Source organism: Trachypithecus francoisi, unplaced genomic scaffold (genome assembly GCF_009764315.1).
Source record: "Trachypithecus francoisi isolate TF-2019V2 unplaced genomic scaffold, Tfra_2.0 Lachesis_group4, whole genome shotgun sequence".
Lineage (NCBI taxonomy): Eukaryota > Metazoa > Chordata > Mammalia > Primates > Cercopithecidae > Trachypithecus > Trachypithecus francoisi.
In genome coordinates, this window is record NW_022681469.1 from 71,683,200 (window position 1) to 71,698,256 (window position 15,057).

Here is a 15,057-nt window from a genome sequence, read left to right on the forward strand (position 1 = left end):
TGTAACACTGTAGCCCTCCACTCTCTGCCAGATGCGGGAAGCCACCCCACATCACAGAAAGCCGTGGCGGGGCTAGGCCAGCCCCAGAGCCATGGGCCAGAACAGGGCAACGGGACTAAAAGAGCTGTTAGCACACTGTAAAACACCCCTCTGGGCTTCAGGGTTGCTGGCATCCCTGTTCGGGAGCCACAGCTTTCCCCTGGTCCAGACGCCGCACCCAAGGCAAAAGCAGGTTGTGGCATGCCCAGCCCAGCTGAGGGCTGAGCATAGATCCCGTGGCGAGTGGATCCCGTGACGAGTCTGGGATCTGGGCAGGAGCACAAGCCAAGTGCAGTTCACTGGGCTGGGTGGAGAGGGTACCTCCTGTGGTGAGTCCGGGGCTGAGCCAGGCACAGGTAGGGGCATCACTGGCCACGGAGGTCTCCAGCTGGTGAAGTGGCTCCGAGAAAAATTCTGCACAACTGCTAAAGGTATTTGAGATCCAGGCACTGTGTTTTTTTCTGGACTTTATAAATAAGCCATGCTTTTGGTCCTGAGGTCGCTCAGAGAGGTTGTACTCAATTATTCCAGAGTCAATTAGACCCAGTACTGTTTAGCTAGGTTTGCTCTCTCTTGGGCTATTTGTCGTGAAGCAATTTTTCTCTATATTAGCAACTCTTTCTAAGGAGACAGAGCAGAAATTAAAGAACACCAATATCATATTTTCTTAGAGTTTTTAAAAAAGGCATTAGGGACCTCAGCACAGACCGTCCTGTTACCTAAGCATAAGATCACACAGAGAAAAGTTCCTTGGTCATGAGAGACCACATCTGCATATAGCAAAGCTGAGTATTTCCCAGCTCCCTATCCAGTGCCCTTTTCATATCTCCAGTCTAATTAAGTTGACTGGTAAAGATGCTTTTGGTATAGAGCAGTTGAAGGCCTTAGTTGAAGTGGCGGTAATCATTTTGCCCTGTCCTTTCTATCATCTTTGCCTGGGTATTTGATAGGTGACTTTGAATGTGAAGTCTCAGAACCTGTAGTGAAGATATTTAAAGCTATGAACTCTGCAGTTCCCTGTTTTGTCCTTTAGCTCATTATTTGGAATCCATAAAACACAGATTCTATGAAGAGAAACTCTTAATGCCAGATGCTTTTAGTGGTTAGGTTGTTATTTTCTTTTAAATTAGCAACTTCAAGACTCTACTCAAAGTATACCCTGGACTTACACATTATGGAATTTGTACTTAAGGGGATTTATGTTATGGAAATTTGAACTAAATACTCCCCAGGTGAAGGTATCATGATGGAGGTCTCCCAACATAATTTCTTCCTTATCCAATTAGTCTACCAATCCTGCTAAACCTGTTCACCCTGCCAGTGCCTGGTTTAGGAAAAGCATATGATCTGATTGTAACCAATGATCCATGAAGGAAGGTCTGCTAGGTGGGGTTGGGAATTATGGGAAAGATTTCCTTGCTCCTAAAAAGTTAACAAGGAAGACATGGCCCCTTTTCTTTCTCTAGACAGTTATGTCTGGATGTGATGCCCAGAACTGCTGCAGCCATCCTGATGTCTGCCTGAGAATGAACCCGGCCAGAAAGCATTGTAGAGCCAAAGTGGGTGTTGGAGAGGTAGAGACAGAGCCCTGAGAAACTGTGTCTTTGGGAAATAATTAATTATTTTAACCTGTTTAATAGAGGTTTTCTGTTAACTGCAGCTGAAGGCATCCTAATTGAAAATGTGGGTGACAGAAATTCTAACTTTATCCTTGATAACCCACCCTCACACCTTCATCTCTGAAAATGCTTTGAAAAATGTAGTTTGCTTATACATGGCCATTTTCTGTGAATTTCTCTCTAAGGAAATGTGACTCTCAGAACACAGAAATAAAAATTATTTATAAAGACCCTTCCTGGATAATCTACTCTGCTTCAGGTGGGTTGGATAAAGGATAGAATTAGTTCAGGTATTAGAAGAGTCAATCAACAAGTCTATTAAGTGTCTGCTTGTGCCCAGTATTTTACCCAAAACTTAATCGCGTAGATAAATTATTTGCATTTTTTCATGAGAAAGATTGTTCATACTGGATTATTAGTTTCTAATGGAAGTATTCTTAATTCCAAGCCTAATAACTCTTATGTCATTAGTTTCTTGTGCAGAAAAATGAATTGATGAATGCGTTGAGTTTTTTTTTTGCTAGCCAATATGAAGGTTGCCAGTCCCTGCCAAAATCAGCACTAAAACTATTTTTCGTGAGTAATAACAATAATATTCTTTTTAAAATAGCACCTTTAATCCAAGAATCTTAAGCCTATATAAACATTCACTCAACAATACACTCAGAATCTCAGTATTTGGTTGATGGGAAAATTTACCTAGATGCAAGAACACGGAAATAAAAATAGAGCCTAGAATATTGACTCACAATAGTCTTTCAGTCTGCTGTCCCCACCTAACTATTCAAGAAAAATAAAAAGTACAGCGGCTTCAGCAGGATAAACAACTCAGCTTTTCCATCCCCAGCTGATGATTCATTATTTCTCTTTTCCTACTGTTTAAAATTATTTTTTATTTTTATTACATTTTATTTTTGACAGTGAGAGATCTAAATGCCAAAGGGTAAGGAAATTGAGCTGGTTAGAACTATCTAAATGTCTTGTATCTGCAAAAAACGACTTGGCAATATTTGAGCAGTGAGGTTTCTTTAGATACTTACAGAGCTTCCTGTTGGGCTAAAGTATTGTCAAAACAATTTTTCTCTTGGTTCTTAGGTAACTCTCTTTATAAATTGAAAGGGAAGAGAAAATGGAATCAAATTTTGTAAGAATAAGAAATAATAATGCATTAACTTTCCAATATTCTGAAGTTCACCAGATTATAAAAAAAGCTTTGAACTCCACTATTTGGGACTTAGGATAAGCAGAAGCTAGGTAGAAGTCGATCTTTGACCAACAATATAAGTTTTTAAGAAAATTCGGTGACCGGGGGCAGTGGCTCATGCCTGTAATCCCAGTACTTTGGGAGCCTGAGGTGGATGGATTGCTTGAGGTTAGGAGTTGGAGACCAGTCTGGGTAATACGGCAAAACCCTGTTTCCACCAAAAGTATAAAAATTAGCTGGGCATGGTGGCACACATCTGTAGTCCCAGCGACCTGGGAGGCTGAGGTAGGATGATTGCTTGAGCCTGGAAGGTCAAGACTGCGGTGAGCTGTGATTATGCCATTCATTGCATTCCAGCCTGGGTGACAGAATGAGACCCTGTGATATGGTTTGCTGTGCCCCCACCCAAATCTCATGTTGAATTGTAATAATCTCCACCTGTTAAGGGTGGGGCCAGGTGGAGATAATTGAATCATGGAGGTGGTTTCCCTGATACTGTTCTTGTGGTAGTGAATAAGTCTCATGAGATCTGATGGTTTTATAAATGAGAGTTTCCCTGTAAAAGCCTTCTTGCCTGCTCACCATGTAAGACTTGACTTTGCTCCTTCTTTATCTTCCACCATGGTTGTGAGGCCTCCTCACCCACATGGAACTGTGAATCAATTAAACCTCTTTATAAATTACCCAGTCTTGGGTATGTCTTTATTAGCATTGTGAAAACAAACTAATACACCCTGTACCCCAAAAATTTTTTAAAAAGAAAATTCATAGTAAAACTAAGATTTTATGATATTGTATTTGACAGATGACAAACTTTTTGAATACAAACAAATGAAAATTAATAAGCTGATTATAAATTAGCAATTTTCCTTATTAAAGTAAACTCATTAGGGTCTTGAGGTGACAACATTTAGATGAATCCATTGTTGGTGATTGATGATTACTCTAAATTCCTAAAGCCTTGGAATTGAAAGATCCTCATAGAAATTAAAAAGAATGCATTTTTAAAGGTAATTTTACTTATTCAGTTTTAGTACTCTTCCATTTAGGTCTATGTTAGCCAGGGGTCTGAGTCAGTCTATAAAGCATCATGTGAACATGGTCAGTCAGCTCTCAGAAGGCAGTTTCGCAGTGAAGATCTACTAAAATATCCCCATCACATTTTCCTGCTGCTGAATTCACAAAGAGAGTACAGAGGAAAATGTGGGTTTTTCTTTAGTTTACATTTTCAGCCTTCCATCGATAACTCTCAGCCATCCTTGTCAGGGACCTACACTGAAGCTGTGGTTTCATAAATTGCATAAAAGGATTAATTAATGCTGAAGTTTAATATGAAAATCAAGATATCACAGGAAACAGTTCTAGATTTAGTAGGTGGTGTCACTTACATTTTAGTGGAATGCCAGATCATATGTTTTCTTTTTTATATTAGGCAAGATCTCTCCATCTGTTATTCTGGTTGTTAAAGTTGCTCTGAAATAGTAACTCATGGGTAATTTCTAATTTTCAAGGAATTTTATTATTACATCGAATGCTCACAACTGCCCTATGAAATAACTTGGAAAAGCATTATTATCGCCACCGTTGTCACTTGCCCTTGGTGGCTCAGCTGTTTAACTGACATTAGAATCCAGTCTCTTGATTTTTCATCCATTGATCTTTTTTCTCCATCATTGTAACTTTCTTACAATCCTGAAATATGTGTGGATTATCCCTCACCTAACTCATTTATGTTAAAATATTGTCACTATCATCTTTATCTTCCTGTACTGTCTCTGTAAGAACTGAATCATCACATAAATTCCCATTTCTAGGCATGATATCTCTTTAGTGTTGCTATAAATTATTCAATAGATTTATCCTGCTTCCCAAAGGCTGATGAGCTTCATCGTGGAGATCATCTCTCCACTGCATGCCTTATTGTTACCCTATTAGGACAAGTCTGCATGAAAATTCCTTATAAAATCTTTATAATCTGAAATTGCTATAAACTACCCCATTCAGAAAGGAGGAAATAATAAAATGTATCCACACCATACCCAGATTTTTGAAATGGTTGAGCCAACTTTAGTATTCTGCCATGGAAGAAATCCAAAGACCAAGAAACCCAGGCCCTCTGTAAGTCTCTTCATTATTATGTCTCTGCTATCACAAAGTACTTTATCTGGCATCAAAATTACATTAATACTCTATTCACATTGCTCTTGCAAGAAACAAATACTTCTTTGTGTCTGAGTTTTCCACATGGTTGCCCTGATGAAACATATGCCCCTGGAGGACAAATATATTGATGCAAGTGAAAAAGAGCAAATTAATTCCAGAACCTAGTTAAAGATAAAAGATGCCATCTCCTTATTTCCTGAAATGCAGCTTACATAAAATGTCACACTGGGCTTACTTTGTGGAGAAAAAGCATGCTGCAAACTTCATAACTGACAGTTTTTCTAACTTGACATTTGTTCATTCCAAAAGTGGTAAACCATATTGTGGGCAACTTCTTCCACCATTTCTGGCAAACCCATTCAGTAACTCTTAATGTTATTATTGAAGATGAATGAGCCACCCAAGGTTTTAGAAACTCAATTCCAAAAAAATCTCTATAAGATTTTGGTACAAATGCAAAGAGCCAAATTTTGAAATTTCCTGGATCTGCAAAAATATTTTTTCCTGGGAGGACTTGTAGTGCTTCCTTTCTGGTTAAGCTGTGATTCTACAAGCCTTCCTTGAAAACTGTGGTACTCCTGCCAGAAATTGAAGAATAAAAGGAAGAAACTGTAAACCCTTAAAAATAGTTATCTAGAATAATTATCGGTAAGTACACATTTCATTGAGTAATTACTTGCTGGAACACTTGATCTAATAGGATAGATTTTTGCAAAAGAATAAGATTATTTCATTCTCAATCAGCACATCTAAGCCACTCAGCTTCCACATTTCAGACTGAAGCTCTTTCCCAAATACTTGATGAAAAGTGAAAAACGAAAACAAGTTTCAACAGTTATGCAGGGCACAATCTGAATGAGTTCAGAAGATTTGTGTCTTATTATTTTCATTGAATTTACTTGTAACAGTATACAAGTTTAGACATAGACTTGGATATTTCCATGGTGTCTGGGAGAAACAGCATACTGGCCCTGAAATGCTGATATGACATTCATTCGCTGAAAATAGCACACACCTCTCCCACCATTATGCAGCCCAGTTCCCGATGTATATAGGGCAATTCATAAACAATGAATGGATGAATAAATAGGAATAGAGTGTTTGCTGTTTGATAAATTGTACCTTCCTTCTCTTGGGAGACATAACCATTCATTTGCATACAGAGAGCCCTTGAAAAAAATAATTTGAGCTTGATGCTAATGGTCAAATGAGAGTTAGGAGAAGTGGAGCGAAGGATGCAAACAGTGCTAGTCATACCTTAACCAAACTGGTAGTCATTTCCTATTCCTACTTTGGAATTTGTCTCCCCATTAGTTCACTTTAAGGAAAAATAACAGGAAATTCATGCTTTAACTGCCATTTAAAAACTAAAATGAAATGAACCAAAAGAAACAACAACAACAACAACACCAAAACAATCCTAGACCTTAACCCTTTTCTGGAATTTGAAAGTTGGTCTTGAAATATTTTGATTCACAGCATTTTGAAGTTGAAGAGAAGCACACTATATCCTGGGTTAGAAGGACTTTTGCAGGTTTGCAGAAGGGTTTTATATACCCAGCAGATAAAAGTCTCTCTTTGGTAATATTTGCCAGCCCATCTGATCTCTCCCCATGTGCAGAATTCCCATTGGCTTCAAAGGGATTTTGACTAGAAGTAAGATGTAAAATCCCAGATCCCACCAAACACTTAGAAGAAAGGAATACATTTTTATTCTACTTTGACTTCCTAGTTACAAATATTTTCTAACTTGTTAGAATCAATTAAGAGGTAAATTATATCATGTTAAAATAAGAAATTGGAAGAATCTAATGGATCTTAAGTGTCACAATTCAAGCACATAGAAATGAGTCTTCTTATCCAAATTAGGTTTGTGACTGGTCAAGCAACAACAAAGAGGGAGGAGTAAAATATAAATAGTTCTGGATAATAAAAAGAGATAGATTACTGTATGACAAGAGTTATTAATTGTAGGATAATATGTGACTGACAACAATGGTTTTGCTTTATACACAGAATTAGGTGTGAGGCTTTTGTCATTGCTAGTAGTAATTGAGGTTGGAGAGACTCAGAGAAGGGCTGCTAGGAGAGAAAAAGGAATTTGCCAAATCTACTAAATACCTATTACAGGTCTACTATAGTCACTGTATTAATAGTTCAAGAACAAATTATACAGAGATATAATTGTTTATAAACACAGTTAAGCCTACGCTTTGTCTCATTTTAATTTTTTAAAACATTTTAAAAATTTCAGTAGTTTTGGGGAAACAGGTGGTATTTCATTACCTGGATAAGTTCTTTAGTGGTAATTTCTGAAATTTTGGTGCACCCATCACCCAAGCAGTGTACACTGTACCCAATATGTAGCCTTTTATCCCTCATGCCCCTCCTATCCTTCCCCCTGAGTCCCCAAAGTTCATAATTTTTATGCCTTTGAGTCCTCATAGCTTAGCTCCCACTTACAAGTGAGAACATATGCTGTTTGGTTTTCCATTCCTGAGTTACTTCAGTTAAAAATAATGGTCTCCAACTCCATCCAGTTTGCTGAGAATGCCATTATTTAATTCCTTTTTATGGCTGAGTAGTATTCCATAGTATATACATACCATATTTTCTTTATACATTCATTGATTGATGGGCATTAGGGCTGGTTCCATATTTTTGAAATTGAAAATCACACTGCTATAAACATGCATATGCAAATATCATTTTCATATAATGACTTCTTTTCCTCTGGGTAGGTACCCAGTAATGGGATTGCTGGATCAAATGCTAGATCTACTTTGAGTACTTTAAGACATCTCTATACTGTTTTTCATCATGGTTGTACTAGTTGACATTCCCACCAGCAGTGTATAAGTGTTCCCTTTGCACCACATCCATGCCAACATCTGTTACTATTTTATTTTTTAATTATGGCCATTCTTGCTGGAGCAAGGTGGTATCACATTGTGGTTTTGATTTGCATTTCCCCAGTAATTAGTGATGTTGAGCATTTTTTCCTATGTTTGTTAGCCATTTGTATATCTTCTTTTGAGAATTGTCTATCCATGTCCTTTGACCACTTTTTAATGAAATTATTTCTTTTTTCTTGCAGATTTGTTTGAGATTATGGATATTAGTCCTTTGTTGGATGCATAGTTTGCAAAAATTTTCTCCTAATCTGTGGGTTTTCTGTTTACTCTGTTGCTTATTTCTTTTGCTGTGCAGAAGCTTTTTAGTTTAATTAAGTCCCATCTGTTTATGTTTGTTTTTATTGCATTTGCTTTTGGGTTCTTGGTCATGAACTCTTTGCTTAAGCCAATTTCTAGAAGAGTTTTTCCCATGTTATCTTCTAGAATTTTTATGGTTCTGGTCTTAGATTTAAGTCTTTGACCCATCTTGAGTTGTTTTGTGTGTACAGTGAGAGATGAAGACCCAGTTTCCTTCTTCTACATTTGGCTTGCCAATTATCACAGCACCATTTGTTGAATAGGCTGTCATTTCACCACTTTATGCTTAAAAATAGGCAAACAGACCAATGGAACTAATGGACAGAGCCCCCCGCAAGTCAAAAGAATTGAGGTATATTCCCTGTCTTGTCTTTAATGCACTGGGGGCTTTGGTGATTAGTGGACAACTTCAGTCTACATATCAATTGGAACACTAAAGGGCTTACTCATGTACGCTAACTCAAGTTCAAAAACTGGCTATTTTTGAGGAAAAGCCAAACAAGTTGCAATTGAATTAACATTTTTAATGCATTTAAGTGGCTCATTATAAAGCTCAAATAGTTGTAAGATTCAACTCTTGATATACTAGTTATCAAGGTTGTGGGATATTTTTTCCTGTCTGCTAAAGTCAATTGTCTTCTATAAAACTCTAAACTTACATCCTTTCATTCTTTGTCTAGAAATTATCTCAGGAAATTAACTGATATAAATTCTGGCTGTAAAAGATGTTCACCATAATGTTATTTATAATTACTCCCAAATTTAAAGGACCATAAATACCCACAAATGTTATATTTGTTAAATAAATAAAGTTGAAATAAGATATAATGGGAGATGACCTTTTATTATTATTAATTTTTACTTTTTAAATTTTAAATTGAAAAATTATAGATGTATATATTTGTGGAGTATAATGTGATTTATGAATAAATGTGGAATAATTAAATAAAACTAATCAACATATGTATCACCTCAAATGCTTATTTTTTGTGGTGACATTTAAAATTTACTCTCTTAGTGATTGTGGAATATATAATACATCATGTTTTATGATATTCACCATGCTGTGCAATATACCTCAAAGGAAAAAAATCCTTATTAATCCTATTTGAGGCTTTCTACCCTTTCACCATCATCTCCCCTTCTCTCTCACCCTCCCAGCCTCTGGTAGCCACCATCCTACTCTCTGCTTATTTGAGTCTGATTGTCTTAGATTCCATGTATAAGTGAGTACGTGTGCTATTTGTCTTTCTGTGCCTGGTTTATGTGGGAGATGATTTTTTTTTTTTTTTAATGAAAAGAATGCCAGCAAAAATGGTAGTAGGAAACTCCAAGGGCCCATCCCTCAATAGAAGCCCTGAAAAGACTAGAAAACACTGTCAGAATCAACTTTGTCAGAACTCGGAAAACTTATCAGACTTAAAGCAGCCAAACAAATGCTTAACCAGAAAAGGGGTAACTAAAACCTGATAAGAGAGCTTTGTGGCATTTTAACTTACCTTTTTTTCCACTCCCTCTAGTGCAATGGTGTTGAAGATAGCAATCCAATTCCTGATGTGTGTTCCTCGTGATAGTGGGAGCAAAGTGAATTTTGTTTTCAAATAACTGTCTTTGTCAGTTTTGACCTATCAAGTGGCTCTCTGAAACACTAACACAGAAACTTGGAACTCTCTCAGGGTTGAGAAATGGCTATGAAACTGAACAGCTACTGTCACTTAGGGCAAAGAAGATCATTTGGGGTAAAGATAATTTCCAGGCTGAAAAGCCTGGAAAGAAAAGCTGGGTAGTGAGATATTTCAGAGTATAAATCCTTCAAAAAGGTTTTTAAAATTATGGAAATCTAGTCATACATATGCCCAGGATGGGCACATACTCCTAATATATCTGAAAAGGTCCTAAGCTTTTACCTCTGGCTGACCTTCAAGTTCCACTAGGCAGGAAATGAAGGCAAAGGCAGAATTGTAAACTTCCTGGCTGAATAGTTAAAGTGTGCCCCAACATAAACACAAATACACACAGAGCTCAGTTCCAAAAGACTAGAAGGCTTCATTTGTTTGTTTGTTTTGTGTTCATATGTGTGATTCCAAGTGTTTAAGGAACTCTCTGTCAAATCACTAGCTAACCACTAAGTTAATAGAATGGAGATTTCAGAGACCACACATGACGAAGAATATAGTCTTCACAAAAATAGTTTAGAAAATTGACTAAACAAATAACTATAACCCACCACAAGCAGCAACAAGAAACCCTGGGAAAGGGGGAGAGTCTGATTTCTAGATTTCCCATATTATAATATTCAAAATGCCCCAATTTTTTTGAAATTATGAGGCATGCAAAGAAACAGGAAAGTATGGCCCATTCACAGGAACAAAAGAAATGTACAGAAACTATCCTTGAGGAAGCCTAGACACTGGACTTAATACACAAAGCTTTTAAAGCAATTGTCTTAAATATGCCCAAAGAGTTAAAGAAAGCCATGGACTAAGAATTAACAAAAATTGAGAATAATTCTCAATAAACATAGAATATCAATAAGGAGAGATAAAGCTTATAAAAAGGAACCAAATGGAAATTCTGGAGGTGTAAAGTACAATAACTGAAATGAAAAATTCACTAGAGAGGCTCAGTAGTAGATTTGAGCAAGCAAAAGAAAAATCAGTAAATTTGAAAATAAGTTAATGGAAAGTATTCAGTTGGTAAGCAGGGGAAAAAAATAAACAAGGAAAAATGAACAGCACCTCAGAGTTCCATGTGACACTATCAAGCTTACCAACATAAGTATAATGATGTACCGGGGTAAGGGGAGAAAGGAACAAAAATAATATTTTTTAAAATAATGGCTAAAAATGTGCCAAAGTTGATGAAAGACATAGATCTATACCTCCATGTAGCTGAACAAACTCTAAATAGAATAAGCTCAGAGTTTCACAGTCAGATACATTATAGTCAAACTGTTCAAAGACAAAGAGTGTTTTTTAAAGCATCAAGAGGCAATCAATTTGTTGTGTACTGGGGATCCTCCATAAGATCAACAACCGGTATCTTATCAGAAACCATGGCAGCCAGAAGGCAGTGGAATGAGATATTTAAAGTGCTGAAAAAAAAAACAAAAACAAAAACAAAAACAAAAAAACTGACAGCTAAGAGAGCCATATCTGGAAAAACCATCCTTCAAAAGTGAAGGATATACTAGGGCATTTCCAGATAAAAGCTGAGGGAATTCATCACTCTGCTTATAGAGCTGCCCTACAAGAAAATCTAAAATGAGTCCTTCAGGATTCCGTTTGCCAGTATTTTATAGAGGATTTTTGCATCAATGTTCATCAGGGATATTGGTCTGAAATTCTCTTTTTTGTGTGTGTGTCTCTGCCAGGCTTTGGTATCAGGATGATGCTGGCCTCATAAAGAGTTAGGGAGGACTCCCTCTTTTTCTATTGATTGGAATAGTTTCAGAAGGAATGGTAGCAGCTTCTCCTTGTACCTCTGGTAGAATTCGGCTGTGAATCCTTCTGATCCTGGACTTTATTTGGCCTCAATTTCATTGCCTGTTATTGGTCTATTCAGGGATTCAACTTCTTCCTGGTTTAGTCTTGGGAGGGTGTATGTGTCCAGGAATTTATCCATTTCTTCTAGATTTTCTAGTTTATTTGCATAGAGGTGTTTATAGTATTCTCTGATGGTAGTTTGTATATCTGTGGGCTCAGTGGTGATATCCCCTTTATCATTTTTTATTGTGTCTATTTGATTCTTCTCTCTTTTCTTCTTTATTAGTCTTGCTAGAGGTCTATCAATTTTGTTGATCTTTTCAAAAAACCAGCTCCTGGATTCATTGATTTTTTGGAGGGTTTTTTTTGTCTCTATCTCCTTCAGTTCTGCTCTGATCTTCATCATTTCTTGCCGTCTGCTCGCTTTTGAATGAGTTTGCTCTTGCTTCTCTAGTTCTTTTAATTGTGATGTTAGGGTGTCAATTTTAGATCTTTCCTGCTTTATCTTGTGGGCATTTAGTGCTATAAATTTCCCCCTACACACTGCTTTAAATGTGTCCCAGAGATTCTGGTATGTTGTATCTTTGTTCTCATTGGTTTCAAAGAACATCTTTATTTCTGCCTTCATTTCGTGATGTACCCAGTAGTCATTCAGGAGCAGGTTGTTCAGTTTCCATTAGTTGGGTGGTTTTGAGTTAGTTTCTTAATCCTGAGTTCTAGTTTGATTGCACTGTGGTCTGAGAGACAGTTTGTTATAATTTCTGTTCTTTTACATTTGTGGAGGAGTGCTTTACTTCCAACTATGTGGTCAGTTTTGGAATAAGTGTGATGTGGTGCTGAGAAGAATGTATATTCTGTTGATTTGCAGTGGAGAGTTCTGTAGATGTCTGTTAGGTCTGCTTGGTGCAGAGCTGAGTTCAATTCCTGGATATCCTTGTTAATTTTCTGTCTCGTTGATCTAATATTGACAGTGGGGTATTAAAGTCTCCCATTATTATTGTGTCAGAGTCTAAGTCTCTTTGTAGGCCTCTAAGGACTTGCTTGATGAATCTGAGTGCTCCTGTATTGGGTGCATATCTATTTAGGATAGTTAGCTCTTCTTGTTGAATTGATCCCTTGACCATTATGTAATGGCCTTCTTATCTCTTTTGATCTTTGTTGGCTTAAAGTCTGTGTTATGAGAGACTAGGATTGCTACACCTGCCTTTTTTTGTTTTCCATTTGCTTAGTAGATCTTCCTCCATCCCTTTGTTTTGATCCTATATGTGTCTCTGCAAGTGAGATGGGTCTCCTGAATACAGCACACTGATGGGTCTTGACTCTTTATCCAGTTTGCCAGTCTATGTCTTTTAATTGGACCATTTAGCCCATTTACATTTAAGGTTAATATTGTTATGTGTGAACTTGATCCTGTCATTATGATGTTAGCTGGTTATTTGTTAGTTGATGCAGTTTCTTCCTAGCATTGATGATCTTTACAATTTGACATATTTTGCAGTGGCTGGTACTGGTTGTTCCTTTCCATGTTGAGTGCTTCCTTCATGAGCTCTTGTAAGGCAGGCCTGGTGGTGACAAAATCTCTAAGCATTTGCTTTTCTGTAAAGGATTTTATTTCTCCTTCATTTATGAAACTTAGTTTGGCTGGATATGAAATTCTGGGTTGAAAATTATTTTCTTTAAGATTGTTGAGTATCAGCCCCCACTCTCTTCTGGCCTCTATGGAGTTTCTGCTGAGAGATCCGCTGTTAGTCTGATGGGCTTCCCTTTGTGGGTAACCCGACCTTTCTCTCTGACTGCCCTTAACATTTTTTCCTTCATTTCAACTTTGGCGAATCTGACAATTACATGTCTTGGAGTTGCTCTTCTCAAGGAATATCTTTGTGGCATTCTCTGTATTTCCTGAATTTGAATGTTGGCCTGCCTTGCTAGGTTGGGGAAGTTCTCCTGGATAATATCCTGCAGAGTGTTTTCCAACTCGGTTCCATTCTCCCCATCACTTTCAGGTACACCAATCAGACATAGATTTGGTCTTTTCACATAGTCCCATATTTCTTGGAGACTTTGTTCATTTCTTTTTACTCTTTTTTCTCTAGACTTCTCTTCTCACTTCATTTCATTCATTTGATCCTCAATAACTGATACCCTTTTTTCCAGTTGATCGAATGGGCTACTGAAGCTTGTGCATTTGTCACATAGTTCTAATGCCATGATTTTCAGCTCCATCAGGTCATCTAAGGACTTCTCTACACTGGTTATTCTAGTTAGCCATTCGTCTAATCTTTTTTCGAGGTTTTTAGCTTCTTTGCAATGGGTTCGAACTTCCTCCTTGAGCTCGGAGAAGTTTGAACGTCTGAAGCCTTCTTCTCTCAACTCATCAAAGTAATTTTCCATCCAGCTTTGCTCCATTGCGGGTGAGGAGCTGCATTCCTTTGGAGGGGAGAGGTGCTCTGATTTTTAGAATTTTCAGCCCTCCCATTACTGGGTATATACCCAAAGAGTTATGAATCATGCTGCTATAAAGACACATGCACTATTTATTGTTTATTGCAGCACTATTCGCAATAGCAAATACTTGGAACCAACCCAAATGTCCATCAGTGATAGACTGGATTAAGAAAATGTTGCACATATACACCATGGAATACTATGCAGCCATAAAAAAGGATGAGTTCATGTCCTTTGTAGGGACATGGATGAAGCTGGAAACCATCATTCTCAGCAAACTGTCACAAGGACAAAAAACCAAACACCACATGTTCCCACTCATAGGTGAGAATTGAACAATGAGAACACTTGGACACAGGAAGGGAAATATCACACACTGGGGCCTGTCGTGGGGTGGGGGGAGTGGGGAGGGATAGCATTAGGAGATATACCTAATGTAAATAATGAATTAATGGGTGCAGCACACCAACATGGCACATGTATACATATGTAACAAACCTGCATGTTGTGCACATGAACCCTAGAACTTAAAGTGTATTGGAAAAAAACACCTGCACATGTACCCCTGAACTTAAAAGTCTTTCTTAAAAATTGTTAGACAGGCTGGGCGCGGTGGCTCAAGCCTGTAATCCCAGCACTTTGGGAGGCCGAGACGGGCGGATCACGAGGCCAGGAGATGGAGACCATCCTGGCTAACACGGTGAAACCCCGTCTCTACTAAAAAAAATACAAAAAACTAGCCGGGCGAGGTGGCAGGCGCCTGTAGTCCCAGCTACTCGGGAGGCTGAGGCAGGAGAATGGTGTAAATCCGGGAGGCGGAGCTTGCAGTGAGCTGAGATCCAGCCACTGCACTCCAGCCTGGGCGACAGAGCGAGACTCTGTCTCAAAAA

At 37.8% G+C, this 15,057-nt stretch overlaps 1 long non-coding RNA gene across 1 annotated transcript in view; it reads left to right on the forward strand.

Annotated features, from left to right (window-relative positions):
* The first annotated feature begins 324 nt into the window (after positions 1 to 324).
* Positions 325 to 15,057, forward strand: part of LOC117073031 — a 36,365-nt gene continuing 21,632 nt past the window's right edge. The window contains exon 1 of the long non-coding RNA XR_004433069.1: positions 325 to 470. This is a non-coding gene — a long non-coding RNA (uncharacterized LOC117073031). The remainder of the gene's footprint in view (positions 471 to 15,057) is intronic.